Source organism: Pseudorca crassidens, chromosome 8 (genome assembly GCF_039906515.1).
Source record: "Pseudorca crassidens isolate mPseCra1 chromosome 8, mPseCra1.hap1, whole genome shotgun sequence".
Classification (NCBI taxonomy): domain Eukaryota; kingdom Metazoa; phylum Chordata; class Mammalia; order Artiodactyla; family Delphinidae; genus Pseudorca; species Pseudorca crassidens.
The window spans coordinates 65,824,611-65,838,334 of NC_090303.1; the positions used below are offsets into that span (position 1 = coordinate 65,824,611).

General features: G+C 44.7%; 1 protein-coding gene across 1 annotated transcript in view; it reads left to right on the forward strand.

Moving 5' to 3' along the window:
* Nucleotides 1-5,421: 5,421 nt before the first annotated feature.
* EEPD1 (endonuclease/exonuclease/phosphatase family domain containing 1) overlaps nucleotides 5,422-13,724 on the forward strand; it is a 239,394-nt gene continuing 231,091 nt past the window's right edge. The window contains exon 1 of the mRNA XM_067746709.1: nucleotides 5,422-6,373. The gene's annotated coding sequence lies outside the window, so the exon portion shown is untranslated. The remainder of the gene's footprint in view (nucleotides 6,374-13,724) is intronic.

Sequence of the window (13,724 nt, forward strand, 5' to 3'; positions counted from 1 at the left end):
AAACATTAACAGTTTAAAGTTTCCTCAAAATGTTAAACATAGAATAACCATATGACCCAGAAATACCTCTTCTGGGCATATACCCAAAAGAAGTAAAAGCAAGGACTAGAGCGGGTATTTGCACATCTGTGTTCATAGCAGCATTATTCACAATAGCCAAAAGGTGGAATCAACCCAAGTGTCCATGGACAGATGAAAGGATAAACAGAATGTGGTGTATACATACAGTGGACTATATTCATCAGCCATAAAAAGGAAATTCTGACGCAGGCTACAACATGGGTGAACATGCTACGTGAAAAAAGACACCAAACACAAAAGGACAAATGTATGATTCCACTTACGTGAAATATCTAGAATAGGAAAATTATAGGGACAGAAAGTAGACCAGATATTACCGGGCCCTTCGGGAGGGGAAATGGGGAGTTGTTGCTTAATGGGTACAGAGTTTTGCTTTGGAGTGTTGAATATTTTTGAAAATGGTGGTGATGGCTGCATACTGTCAGTGTAATTAATGTCACTGAATTGTACACTTAAAAATGGTTAAAATGAAATTTTAATGTTATATATATTTTCCATAATTTAAAAAATAGTTAAGAAAGAGAGAAAAGAAAACATTGAGTTTGCCTCTCTACATACCATTCTACCTCTCTGAGGCAGGAGCAGTCAAGTAACTTAACTGGAGTCTGAAGTCATGTAAATGGAAGGGATTGGATTTGAGCTGATTGCAAACCATGTGAGATCACTATGGACAGCTTGTCTCTAAGCATCCAGCAGCCATGGTCAAGTGCCTTCCACACCATCGCATTTCCCTGGGAGCAGCAGTTGGTGAGTCATCACTGCTTCATTCTTCTCCCTTTGCTTTCCAGTGGGTTCTGACGTTGGCCTGGACCTGGTCTGGGCTTTAGCATACTGGCCCCAAGTTTCCCCAAGACAGAGAGTGACAATGACTGTTCTAGAACCCAGTGCAGCCAGTTCAAAGCCCAGATTAGCATAATGGGCAGGAGGCCTTGGTGGCCTCCCAAGGCTCCTCTCTACTCCTGAGGTCCCATGGCTGGGGCTACCATGGCCACCTCATCTCCAGAGACCTTCCCCTCTCCAGCAGCCCCTTCCTCATGCCCTGCCTCTCTGAAATCTCAAGTTCCCTCTCCCCATCCCATCACTGTCTCCACCCACTCCTGTTCTTACTAGAGACTCCACACTCTACCTCACCTCCCTCCCTCCCCAACCCTGTGTGCATTGCCCAACAGGCACATCAAACTTCCGCTTATGTCTCCAAAAACTGGGGAGGAGAAAAGTTTGCAGGTTGATATTTTTTTAAAGAGACATCAAATTATTTTCCATGGGAAACCAAGATTTTGTCAGAATCCTGGATTTTTTTGGCACTGTTTACAATTTTAAATTGGTTTTCATTTTGAATTGGATGGATGGGCGGCGGGGTGCTAGTCTTTAAGGGTTTACAGCCTCCGTACATTTTGACCTGGCCCTGCCCAGCCTGCCTGGCGGTGGCTCTTCTCCTCCTTGCTTCTTGCTCACTCTCATGGGGGCCTGAACATCACAAGGAGGCCAGATCTGAGAAGAGCTGGGAGAGCAGGAGGTGGAACGAAAGGAGGTGGAAGGAACCTTCAGCCTATACCAGGGGAGTTTGCTCTCTTTGCAATATGGTGTAGGGCAGCCTGAGTGTCCAGTGGAAATGCTTAGGAGTAATGGGACTGGGTCAGGGAGAAGTTAGGGTCAGGGGAGGATGATCACCCCAGTGGTGCCCATTTTGGGCAGTGGTCAAGGACAATAGGGCATCAGCTCTCTGGTGGCTGGGAAGGGGGAGACACTGACCTCTCCTGAGTATCAGCCTGGCCTAGGAGTCCCCAGTGACCTTACCATGTTCTCAGTGGATGGGGGACCTCTCTGGAAAAGGGGTTTGATACACACTCATGTGCTTCTCCTGGGGTTGTGACAGCACACTGTGGGCCCTCACAGGGTTATTTTGGCCACTTGAAAAGCCTGCTGACCTTGCCTGGCAGGTGGTCTAGTTATAGGAATGGATGTGTGGGTGGAAGCCGGTCTGTCCTCATCCCTCTTCTCTGGAGAAGATGAAGCGGGGAGCAAGTGTGTGCCAGAATCCCCCTTTGGGAGAGCTGGGAACACAACTCCCAGTGGGCACCAGGGGGCAGCACTGGCCCAGCATCAGGCTCCTTCCACTGAGTAACCTTTCCTGGCCTCAGCAGCTGTAGTGGCACTAAGTTCCTGGGGCTATATTCATGTTTTTGGATTTTAAGAAATAAAAGGCATTTTGAGGGCCATGAACTTGGTGTGGGCCCTTATAGCATCAGGTGGAAAAACTTGGTCTGAGGGAAAAAGCATGAGACAGGTTCTGCTCTCCAGCTCTCTGATGAGAAACAAGCCCTTCATCCTCTCTTTGCCTCAGTTTCTCCATCTGTCTGACTGGGATGATCTCTTCCTCACCTACAGCTTAAGGAATTCTTATACTAAAAGGAGCAATTGATGGCAAGTGATTTCCCCATGTTTAAGGCAGTTGGCCCATAGTCATGGGTATTGCTACAGTGAAGAAATGTGCCAGTGTAGCACCTTTACAATTGGATTCATGAGTCCATCCTTTGGAATTAATTTTCCATAGTTAGAAACATGCAGCAGATGAGTGATGCTTCCTGCTTCCTCAAGTTGACACAGCCAAGGGTCTACGGGTGGGCTGGCAGAGTGAAAGACTAGTTTGGCCTCAAAAGAAGTGAAAACCCACAAAGTCAAAGTCAAACCTGGCCAGTGGAGACCTCACAGCAACTGGAGTCTCTCTTGGGGATGTTGTGGAGGGGTGATTTGTGGTACCTGCTGTTGGATGTCCAATTCCAGGGCCTTCCCTTTGCTGTCTGGTTCTGTCACTGAACATAAACAATCCCCCTGAAAGTGAGGGGAGGGAGAAGAAGTAGGAGACCAATTTCCTTGTGGCTGAACTTCTTGTCAACCTTTTCTGAAAGAGCCTGGCCCTGCTCATCCCAGGAAGGCAGTGACCAGGGCAGCAAAAGACATAACAGAATGAATTTCTGGAGCTTTGGCAGAGCCCTGGGAGGGGCAGGCAGAATCCACTATGTAATCCAGCAAGTTGTCCTTACCGTTAGACAAAGGAAGGCTTAGCAGATGGTATGCAGTTTTCTATTGATGAAAGGCATTGGGTTATAAAATCCATTCAACCCAGAATATCTACACAAATCTCAACCACAAGAATCAGGTAGGTGCCAGTCCTGGCTCTACTACTCGATGCTGAGGAAGTTCCCCAACTTTTTCTTTAAGTCTCACATTCCTCATTTGGAGCACAGAGAGTGTTATCTCTTCCTTGCAGCATCGTTGTGAAGATAAAATGAGCTCGCTTCTATCAAGTGCCTAGCAGAGCATCTAGAGCACAGCAAGTGCTCGGTAAATATCAGCGTAGCAGGATGCTGGGTGAGAGGTTGAGAATTTTTGGTTGTTTAGTTTTGTGGATGTTTTGTTTAAGTAATTCTGTTCATCCTTGTGGGGTGGGAGCAGAGTCGACTTATGACTAATTAGGAAAAAAACGAAAGCTATGATTCTTCTTCCAGGAAGAGAACCAGAATTTGGTATCCTTAAGATCTCAAGATTCTTAAGACCCCTCCTTACATCCAGAAAACCTTTGTGGTTTTAAGGCTGATGCCCTGTCATGGCACAAAGGGGCAGAATGCATGTGTTGTGTTTTGGAGGTGTGAAAAGCAGACAGTGGCCTGAGCCTGCCCTCTCTCTCTGAGGGGCCGGGAAGAAGAAGCCTTGCGCAGACCTGTGAGGGAGAGATGGCTGCAGGACGTGGTGGGCCCGTGTGGAGGGCCCTGGGCAGGCCCAGCGGGGAGGGCATGGGGTTGCCCTGGAGGCCCCCTCCTTGGCAGGGTCCTTCCAGATGGAGGCAGGAGGCCAGTGCGTGTGTGCTATGGGGTGAGGCCCAGCACTGCCCAGAGCGGGGAGCCACCCTGGTCTGGACACCTGGGGGACCTCTCTGGGGCTGTGTGACCCCTACCCCCACCCAGAGTCTTTGTGGGACCCAAAGGAGGAAACTGATTTTAAATACCTCCCAATCTTTAGTGGGTGGTTCATAATAAATCAGAGGGAAGAAAATCTGACATTATGTGCATCTCGAGGAGAATAATTCCTCGTGAGTGAAATGCAAAGATAACATGGATAACATTTGTTTGGGTCTTGGAATCTCAGCAAGTCAGCACCATACAAAACTGCTGAAGTGTGTTTTTCATCTAGTGGTTTTGGTTTTCTTGACATCAGACTGATAGACACCCGAGGAACGACAAACCATACATACACAGCAACAACACAGGGCTGAGGAAGAAAGGTTAAGAAACAGGACAGGGTCTAAAGCCCACTACCATTCCTATTATCTAAAATACATGTGAACACACAGTGGCACCACATGTGTCATGCGTTCAAAGAGCTCTCTCACACTGGTAAGGGAGGTGAGTGTGGGCTCAGAGGGAATCTATAGGTAAAGAAAAGATGTCAAGAGGGGGCTACCTGCTCTGGCAAGTGATGCACGGGTCCTGAGGCTGGGAAGGTGACTAGGGCAGCTCTACAGGGGCCATCCAGTGAGGTGGGGGACAGGCAAAAACAATGGGCATGAACCGTGGAGGTCCTGCCACAGACTCCATCAAGCCTACAGGCAATGCCATGAGGCTTCAGGGAATCTGCTGGGCACACAGGGCGCTTTCCAGGCCTGTGTCTGCCCTTCTGTTCATGTTGAGTGTCCAGTGTTGACTCACCCAGACCCTGGCACCTGGGTCGATTCATGTGGGCTCACCCAGCAATTTCTTAGGTTCCCACAAACACTGTAAACAGCCCGTGTCTAACAGGAACTTCCCATTTAATTTCTTTCAGGATTGACATTAAAAATAAACTGGTCCACTTAAAGTGTAGAATCTTAACACACCCCATTGGGAAAACTGTCTTTTTCTGTAGCCCAAAGCCTGTCAGGCTTCGTGGATTTTACAGAAGAACCCTAACTGAGGGCCAGGCCACACCTGGCCACTGACCCTGAAGTGATGGGAGTTGCCTGTGGATTGTCCCAGTTGGGGAGATGGGGCGTGACTGTAGTGCTGGTGACAGTACACCAATGCCGGTGACACACAGCTTCATCCAGGGAGGTCTGTTAGGAACCGAGCGCCGGTGCCCCACAGAGGTCCCAGTCTCTTTCTGGAGGACATGGTTAAACGTCAGTTACCATACAATCAGACAATGTAATATTTTTCACGGATAAAAATGCTACTTTTGAACCATTCTTATGGACATGGGGAAATGTTAATGTCACATCCGTTCAAATACTGCTTAGCCAATGCCTCTGTGGCAGAAGGCCAGCTGAATAGAGAGAAGAGCAGAAGCACAAACAGGCCACGTAAGTATCTACTGGAAATAACTCTCTTTGGCAGAAAAAACTGTTTTCCATCCCACAGCTAATTGGCCTGCTTTTCAGACCTCGTGAGCCAGAAGAGATCGCCCCAGGATCACAAACTTCGCAATTGCTGGGGCCCAGTGTGTCGCAGGCGCAGCGGGAGAGCTTCGGCCCCGCAAACCACCGGGTGATCTGGGGTCTGGGGAGGCGTGGGGGCGGTCCCGCAGTGGGGACCGCGGCTTTTCCCCTGCCGGCTGCTCATGGGGGCTGCGCCTTCCTGCCTCCTGACGCCGAGGTTCTAAGGTCCTGCCCAAGCACAGTCTCGGGGACCCTCGCCTATGGTAAAGAGTACCGGGAAAACTAGGGGTTTGGAGTACTTGGACATTTGCAAAAGCCGAAGAAATCCAGGCGGCCCCCGCGACCCTTATTTCCACCCGGGAGGAAGGACACCAGGAAGCGCGGAGCGCGAGATGGGGCGCCCTCCAGCGGTTCTGTTAGGTCGCCGGACTTCTCCGCTCTCCTCCCGCACAATTGAAGGGTTCAGTCCGGCTTGATCTCTGCGACAGGAATCCCAGGTCGGAGGCACTGCAACAGGTAACGTGAAAGAGGCCTTGCTGGTGACATTACTGACCAAATGGAAAAAGATGCTTTCTAAGCTCCTTGAACGGCTCAGCCAGGGCGATTTCTGTTCCCAGCTAACATCAAGTGTCCTTTGGAAATAATAAAGGAACTTGGTAACGAGAAGAGAGAGAGCGAGTGTACTTGCATAAGGATTGCCATATAGAGCAATGAAATAGAACTGAGAATCCAGAAATAAACTCTCACAGTACAGTCAATTGAATTACAAGAGTGAGGAAACAATTCAATGAGGAAAGAATAGACTTTTCAACAAATTGATATCCACATGCAAAAGAATGAACTTGGACCTATAATTAACTCAAATGGATCAACGACCTAAATGTAAGAACTAAAATTTTAAAACTCTTTGTATTTATTTATTTTTGGCTGCGTTGGGTCTTCATTGCCGCATGCGGGCTTTCTCTAGCTGCGGCGAATGGGGGGCTACTCTTCCTTGCGGTGCACGGGCTTCTCCCTGCAGTGGCTTCTCTTGTTGTGGACTATGGGCTCTAGGCGTGTGGACTTCAGTAGTTGTGTCTCACAGGCTCTAGAGGGCAGGCTCAGTAGTTGTGGTGCACTGGCTTAGTTGCTCTGTGGCATGTGGGATCTTCCTGGACCAGGGCTCGAACCAGTGTCCCCTGCAATGGCAGGTGGATTCTTAACCATTGTGCCACCAGGGAAGTCCCTAGAAAAGTCTTAGAAGGAAACATAGGGACAGATCTTTATGACCTTGGATTTGGCAATGGTTTCTTACACCAAAAGTATGAATAACAAAAGAAAAAATAAGTTAGAGTTCATCAAGATTAAAACTTTTGTGCTTAAAAGGATACCATCCAGAAGTAAAAAGATACCTCACAGAATGGAAGAAACTATTTGCAAATCATGTATCCGATAAGGGACTTGTATCTAAACTATGTAAAGAACTCTTACAACTTAATTATTTTTAAATTTTTTAATACAATTTTTAAAGGTTACTTTCCATTTACAGTTATTATAAAATATTGGCTATATTCCCCATGTCTTACAACTTAATTATAAAAAGGCAAATAAGCCAATTAAAAAATGGGCAAAGGATCTTAATAGACATGTCCACATAAAATATATAAATACATAAGGACAGGAAAAGATGCTCAACATCACTAGCTGTCAGGGAAATGCCAATCAAAACCACAACCAGATACCAATTCATACCCAGTAGGATGGCTATTAATAAAAAGCCAGATAATAACGAGTGCTGGTGAGGATGTGGAAAAAGCAAAACCCTCACACACTGTTGGTGGGAATGTAAAATGGTGCATCCAGTTTGGAAAGTAGTCTGGCAATTCCTCCAAAAGTTAAACATAGAGCTACCATTTGACCCAGCAATTTCACTCCTAGGTATATACCCAAGAGAATTGAAAACATATGTTCACACAAAAAACTTGACCACGAATGTTCATAGCAGTATTATTCATAGTAGCCAAAGTTGGAAAGAACCCAAATGTCCATCAAGTGATGGACAACAAAATGTTATGTAGCCATACAATGGAACATTATTTGTTATAAAAAGGAAAGACGTCTGCTACATGCTATAACAATGGATGAACTTGAAAGCATTATGCTAAATGAAAGAAGTCAGTTGCAAAAGACCATATATTGCATGAAATTACATTTTAAATGCACGAATTGCAAGGTAAGTGAATTATATCTCAATAAAGTTGTTACCAAAAAAACTTAGGGACTAATTACTTTAAAAAGGTCCTTACTTTAAAACTAATTCACAGCAGAATTCCCTTAACTATCAGACTTAATAGGCACATTTTAAAATATGGCTCAATTCACACATATTTAATGCATGAATTGTTATAAGGAGTGTGGCATACATGTGTGAACTAAATTCACTCATCCTCTATCCAGAGTACCTGTGAAGGTGATGATTCCTGAATTTGGTCAACTCCTACGTATGAAGACCAAAGTAAACAAACAATGTGTAGTCATATACTCTTTCATAAATACCATCTCCCAAGAAAAATGCCACATCCTCTAAGAAAAGGATTTCAGGAATTAGTGTGTATGTAAAGAAACTATTTCTAGCGATCTTTTCAATGCAGCTGCTCAAGTTGGGTCCATACTCTTGAATCACTCTTCCTCTCTGCCAAGCCTTGAGCAGGCCATAGGGGCCTGGCTGAGCCCAGGGCCACTCAGTGTGCTGAGACTCCAGTCCTGGGGTGAAATCAGACAAAAGTCGTGGGCTTTCCTGGGCCATGTGATGCCTCCCCTGGGACACTGCCTATAAGTTGCCATGCCCAAGTAAACAATGAACTCACCTCATTGAGTCTTCAATACGTTATCTGTAAGGAAGAACACTGGTACTTGCCCACAGAAGAGCTGTAAAGATTAAGTGGGATTCAGTGTATTTAAAGAACACACACTAACTGCTACATAAATTGTAGCTGTTATTATTGTGATTACACCTAAGTTTAGAGCAGTTTGCATCAACATTATCATGTTTCATCAGCATCATCCACAGACTTGAAATAAAGAAAGGGTATATTTGGAGCAGAGAGTGGGAAAGGAAAGTTTGGAAAGCGTGCAGGAGGAGGAAAGTGCATTATGGGGACATAGGAAAGTTAGGAGAAAATGGTCTTTCTGGAGTGAAGTTCTGTGACACAGAGCCGTGGAAAACTGAGTCCAAAAAATCAGCAGGAGCCAGACAGCGAAGTCCTCTCACAGCTAGAATAAGACCTTTGATCTTGGTCCTGAGTGTGTCAGGCCCTGAACTCTGTTTTTAGTGCTGGCCAGAGTGACTGGATTCCTCCCTGGTGACCCAGTGCCAGGGCCTCAAAGCAGCAGAACTTCTGAGCAAATAGGGCAGTAGGCGGGGCCCACAGCACAGAGTGGCCCTTGTTGGGTCACTTTGCTGAGGGCCCCTGTGGTCAGCCCCAGGGTCATTGGCTCCCTGGCCAATGTGCCAGCCGGGCTCACTTATTTATCAGTGACCTTGCCTGATGCTCTGGCCATCAGGTCCTCAGGTGCCATCTAATACCTTGACTATGTGTTTACTTTTAAATCAGTTTTTTTAAAAAGTAATAAGTGATTATTATTGTGGAATATTCTCCAAATTACAAAGAAGACAATAAAAAATAGTAATTCCATTTCTCAGACCTAATTACTATCATTTTACTTCTACTATGTAGTTTTTTTTTTAAGACTTTTTTTTAGAGCAGTTTAAGGTTCACAGAAAAATTGAGGGGAAGGAACAGATTTCCCATATACCCCCTTGCCCCCAGCATATGCACAGCTTCCCATGTTGTCAACATCCTACACTAGAGTGGGACGTCTGTTACAATGGATGAGCTTACGCTGACATATTGTTATCATCCAAAGTCCATAGTTTGTTTACTTTGGGGTTCACTCTTGGCGTCGTATATTTTATGAGTTTGGACAAATGTATAGTGACCTGTATCCATCCTTATGGTATCATTTAGAGTATTTTCACTGCCCTAAATACCTCTGTGTTCCACCTGGCATCACTCCCCACCAACACCCCATCCCCTGGCAATCACTGATCTTTTTACTGTTTTTATAGTTTTGCCTTTTCCAGAATGTCATATAGTTGGAATGATACAGTATGTAGCCTTTTCAGATGGGCTTCTTTCACTTAGGAATATGCATTTAAGTTTCCTCTGTGTCATTTCATGGCTTGATAGCTCATTACTTTTTAGCACTGAATAACATTCCATTATCTGGATGTACCACAGTTTATTTATCCATTCACCTACTGTAGGGCATCTTGGTTGCTTCCAGATTTTGGCAATTATGAATAAAGCTGCTATAAACTTATAGTTTTTAAACATAATTTTTAAATATGCTTCTTTCATTCAACAATAGATCATGAACAGGACTTCCCTGGTGGTTAAGACTCCGTGCTTCCATTGCAGGGGGCACTGGTTCAATCCCTGGTCAGTCGGGGAACTAAGATCCCTCAAGCCACGTGGCTCAGCCAAAAAAAAAGATCATGAACATTTTCTCAAGCCATAAGTATTCCTGTGCAATCTCATTTTAAGGATCATACTGCAATCCACCACATGGTTTAAATGAGTTAATACCAATAAAGCCTTTGAAACAATGAGTGGCACATGGTAAGCACTCAGTATATCTTAACAATTATTATAATATGGATATGTGTATAAACTATATGTATAATTTAATCAGCCCTTTATTATTGGACTTGAGGGTTGTTTTCACTAATATAAATAATGCTCCAGTGTTCATCCTTGCAGACAAATGTGTACTCATGGTTCTGATTTCCTCAGGATGTATTTATTCCTAGTTGTAGAATGGCTGAGTCACAGAATATGTAGCTTTTCTGTTTATCAACACAGATTCCTTTACCAATTTATATTTGCTCTAGGCTGCTAAAATATTTTTTTCTCTCCCAATAAGTCTGGGTTTGAAGCTAGTTTCTCCCCTGAGATTGAGGGGTGCTATGGCAGATAAAAACACGACCACCCCATTTTATGACAGGAGCTGGAAGGTGAACAAGAGGCTAAACGAGAACCCACGTAACCAGTAATGAAGCTGTGAATAAAGTGCCTGACTCGGCTTCATCTCAGTTTCTTGACCTGTAAACTGATTTCAGCAACACCTACAACTCTTAACTTTGATGAGAGGATTAAATGAGATGACCAAGTCTCTTCCTACGGTGTTGAGCACATAGGAAGGGCTCACACATGGCAGCAGTCATTAGCAGATAGGGAAGCAGTAGTTAGTAGTGGCTCCACAGCAACATCGGAGGCACTTGATAGATTTATGAATGCTAACCTAAGGGGCATAGACTTGCACTATAGAGCGTGAGGATCCAACAGAGTTTTCGGTACAGGGACCAGCATGCCTAAGCCAGGGCTATGGGGACTGGACCCAGCAGGCTGAGGGGTGGACTGGGGCAGTGGCACCTGGAGGCCAGTCCAGAGGTCACTGGAACTCTCTAGCGGGGACTGTTCACATCAGAGATTTTTGCCTGATGCATATTAAAAGCAATTATTTCCAATATTTGTTTTGTGAGCAGGAGAGATGACAAGCTCTAAAGCCCAGCATTTCTGTGTTGTTTTTACTTAAAATCCATTGGTCAATTAAGAATAGTGTGTGCTCTGGCACAACATGGGAATGTACTTAATACCCCTGAACTGTGTACTTAAAATGGTTAAGATGGTAAATTTTATGTTATGTACATTTTACCACAATTTAAAATAATTTTAAAAAATAGGTTAAAAAAAAAAAAGGACTCAGTTCATAGTTAGAACAAGGGTCAGGGCAGCAGGAAAAAAAATATGGACAATATCTGATGGGGGTGGCCACATGTAGCCCTCTTTTGGGGCAGTAGCAAATGATAAGGAAGAAGGGCCATGGGCATGACGGTGGCCTAATAGTCACAAGTCTTGGATTTAAATCATGTTTCTGAATTTAATCTGTGAACTTGAACTAATCACTGTAACCATTATAAGCTTCAGCAACCTCCTCTGTTGAAGGGAGATAACAGGACAAGATCTCCCTGCTTAAGGGATGAAGCAGAGATCAAACCAGACTGAAATCAAATAAGTAATAAGCTCTGAGTTGTCCCCATTTTGTAAACTTTCAGTTCTACACTCCAGGCAGATTCAAGATGCTGCTGAAGTAAGCTCCTGTTATGAACTTGAAAATATTAAGTCGCAGTTCTGATCCTACCAGTGTCATGGGATTTCATCTCAGGGCTTGGGATGCTTTATATCAAACTGTGGTGGGAGGAGATGCAGACATGGAAGGAAACAGCATCTGTCTGCACATTCCGTTTTCCCCTCCAACTTCCAGGTATTCAGTAAAGGAATCTGACTGCTCCAAAAGGTCACACTCTGTCTTGTTCTATTGTAGCAGGTCATGTCAGAAGTGGCTGTTCCACGCTGCAGTTGATAAATTGATATTTAATAGTTTTCCATGTCTTTTAAGAGTTTTATAATGGAAACAAATAAATGTAATATATGGAAGTATATGTACAAAAAATAAATAAGATAATAGTGTGTGCCTCTTTTGGAAGTGGAGTTTAAGAATGTGAGTTCCGTTCCTGCTGGGTCTGATATCAATAATGCTCTGCTTAAATCATGGCCCATGGTTTAGAAATAAGCATAAAGGATCCTTGACACAGGACGGATGGCTCTTGGTTACTTGGCAGCTGGTCATCCCGTTTACGGATGATTATTTTTCGACCCCCCTTCCATCTTTTCTCAGCCAGTTCTCTCAGTTAACATATACATCAAAGTAGAGGAAGGGAGAAAAGACGAAAAATCATGTCATGTTACAAGCACTACCTCCAGCGAGGGTTATATAAGATTAGCGGATTGACATCGTTGGATGCTACGTCAATTATTGGTATTGTTCAGAGCCCCCATTCAGACAGAAAACACTGAGGTAGCTTCAGTCTCCATCTCGGCAATCTGGAAGGATGAGGTTTCTCTCAGCACGCACCAGGGATGGCTAATGGTCCATGTGAACAATCAGGAGTTAAGTCTATTGCAATATTAATGATTATGACTTAGTTTTGGTTTGGGTTTGAATTAATAATTCATTCATCATTGCTTGACTGTTTGAATGTGGCCAATTCTCCAACTGACTCCTCGGCTCACACACAAATGTCTGTTGCAGGGGGTTCCCAGGCCGGCTTCTGCATTGTCAGTGCTTCCCGGGGGGCTCAAAGACCCCTAGATCCGCACTCTGCCTTCAGAGAGCTGAGTTGGGGCCTTGTTTTGGTGACTGGTTTGGACTTCTGTGACTAATGGATTTACTCTTTGGTTCTTCGGGCTCTGTGGATTTTGGAGACCTCTACAATGGGAGTTGTGAGATTTTCTCTGTCAACCTTAGTTCCACAGCTTCCTTACAGACTTAACTATGTTTCCACCTCCTCCATTTTTCCCGACACATGATGTATTTATGAGAAAGCAGATGTCATCTCATTTGTGCCTCACGAAACGCTGCTCCTCATTGGAAAGATGTTTAATTCATATAGTATAACCCAGCTATCGACTGTGGTCTCAGGACCTCTCGAGATCTAGATAAGCTTAATTCTAACCTTTTCCCATTGATTGTAGAAGTCCACAGACTTGGCAAGATTCCTCTGAATTCCTGACAGTTTTTCATGATCAACTTCCCACTAAATTCGTTTCTTTGCCCAGTTTTGTTCTCCTCTCTGCGGCTTGTGGCTGTTCTCTATTTCTGCAGTTCCCTCGACCCAAACCAGGGGCCCAGCACTTCCTCCTGTTTTCTCAGTCCCTCTGATGTGACGATGAAAGCAAATCGTTGCATGTACCAGAACTTTGGCTGCAACCATTTGAAATCCATGTTCGTCCTGAGAAATTCTCACTTCCTGCAGCACCCGCAGTACCCCTGTTCCTTCTCTCTGTCTGACTCCTCTTGCTCTTCCCTTTCCTTTCCTCTTCTCTCTTTTTTGTTTTTCCCCTCCTTCTTAGGAACAAATAACTAACATTTGCAACAGCTTCGCTCACTTTTTTGGTTTGTTTGTTTTTTACATGTTGTTAGAGTTTCACTTTCTGCCCCCAGAAACAGCATTTCTGTGGGGAAGCAGAGCACTGAAGGGAGCCAAACTGCTTGGGTTCCAATCCCTATGCTACCTTGTCCTATACTATGACTCTGGGCAAGTCACTTCACTTCTCTGCGCCTCAGTTTC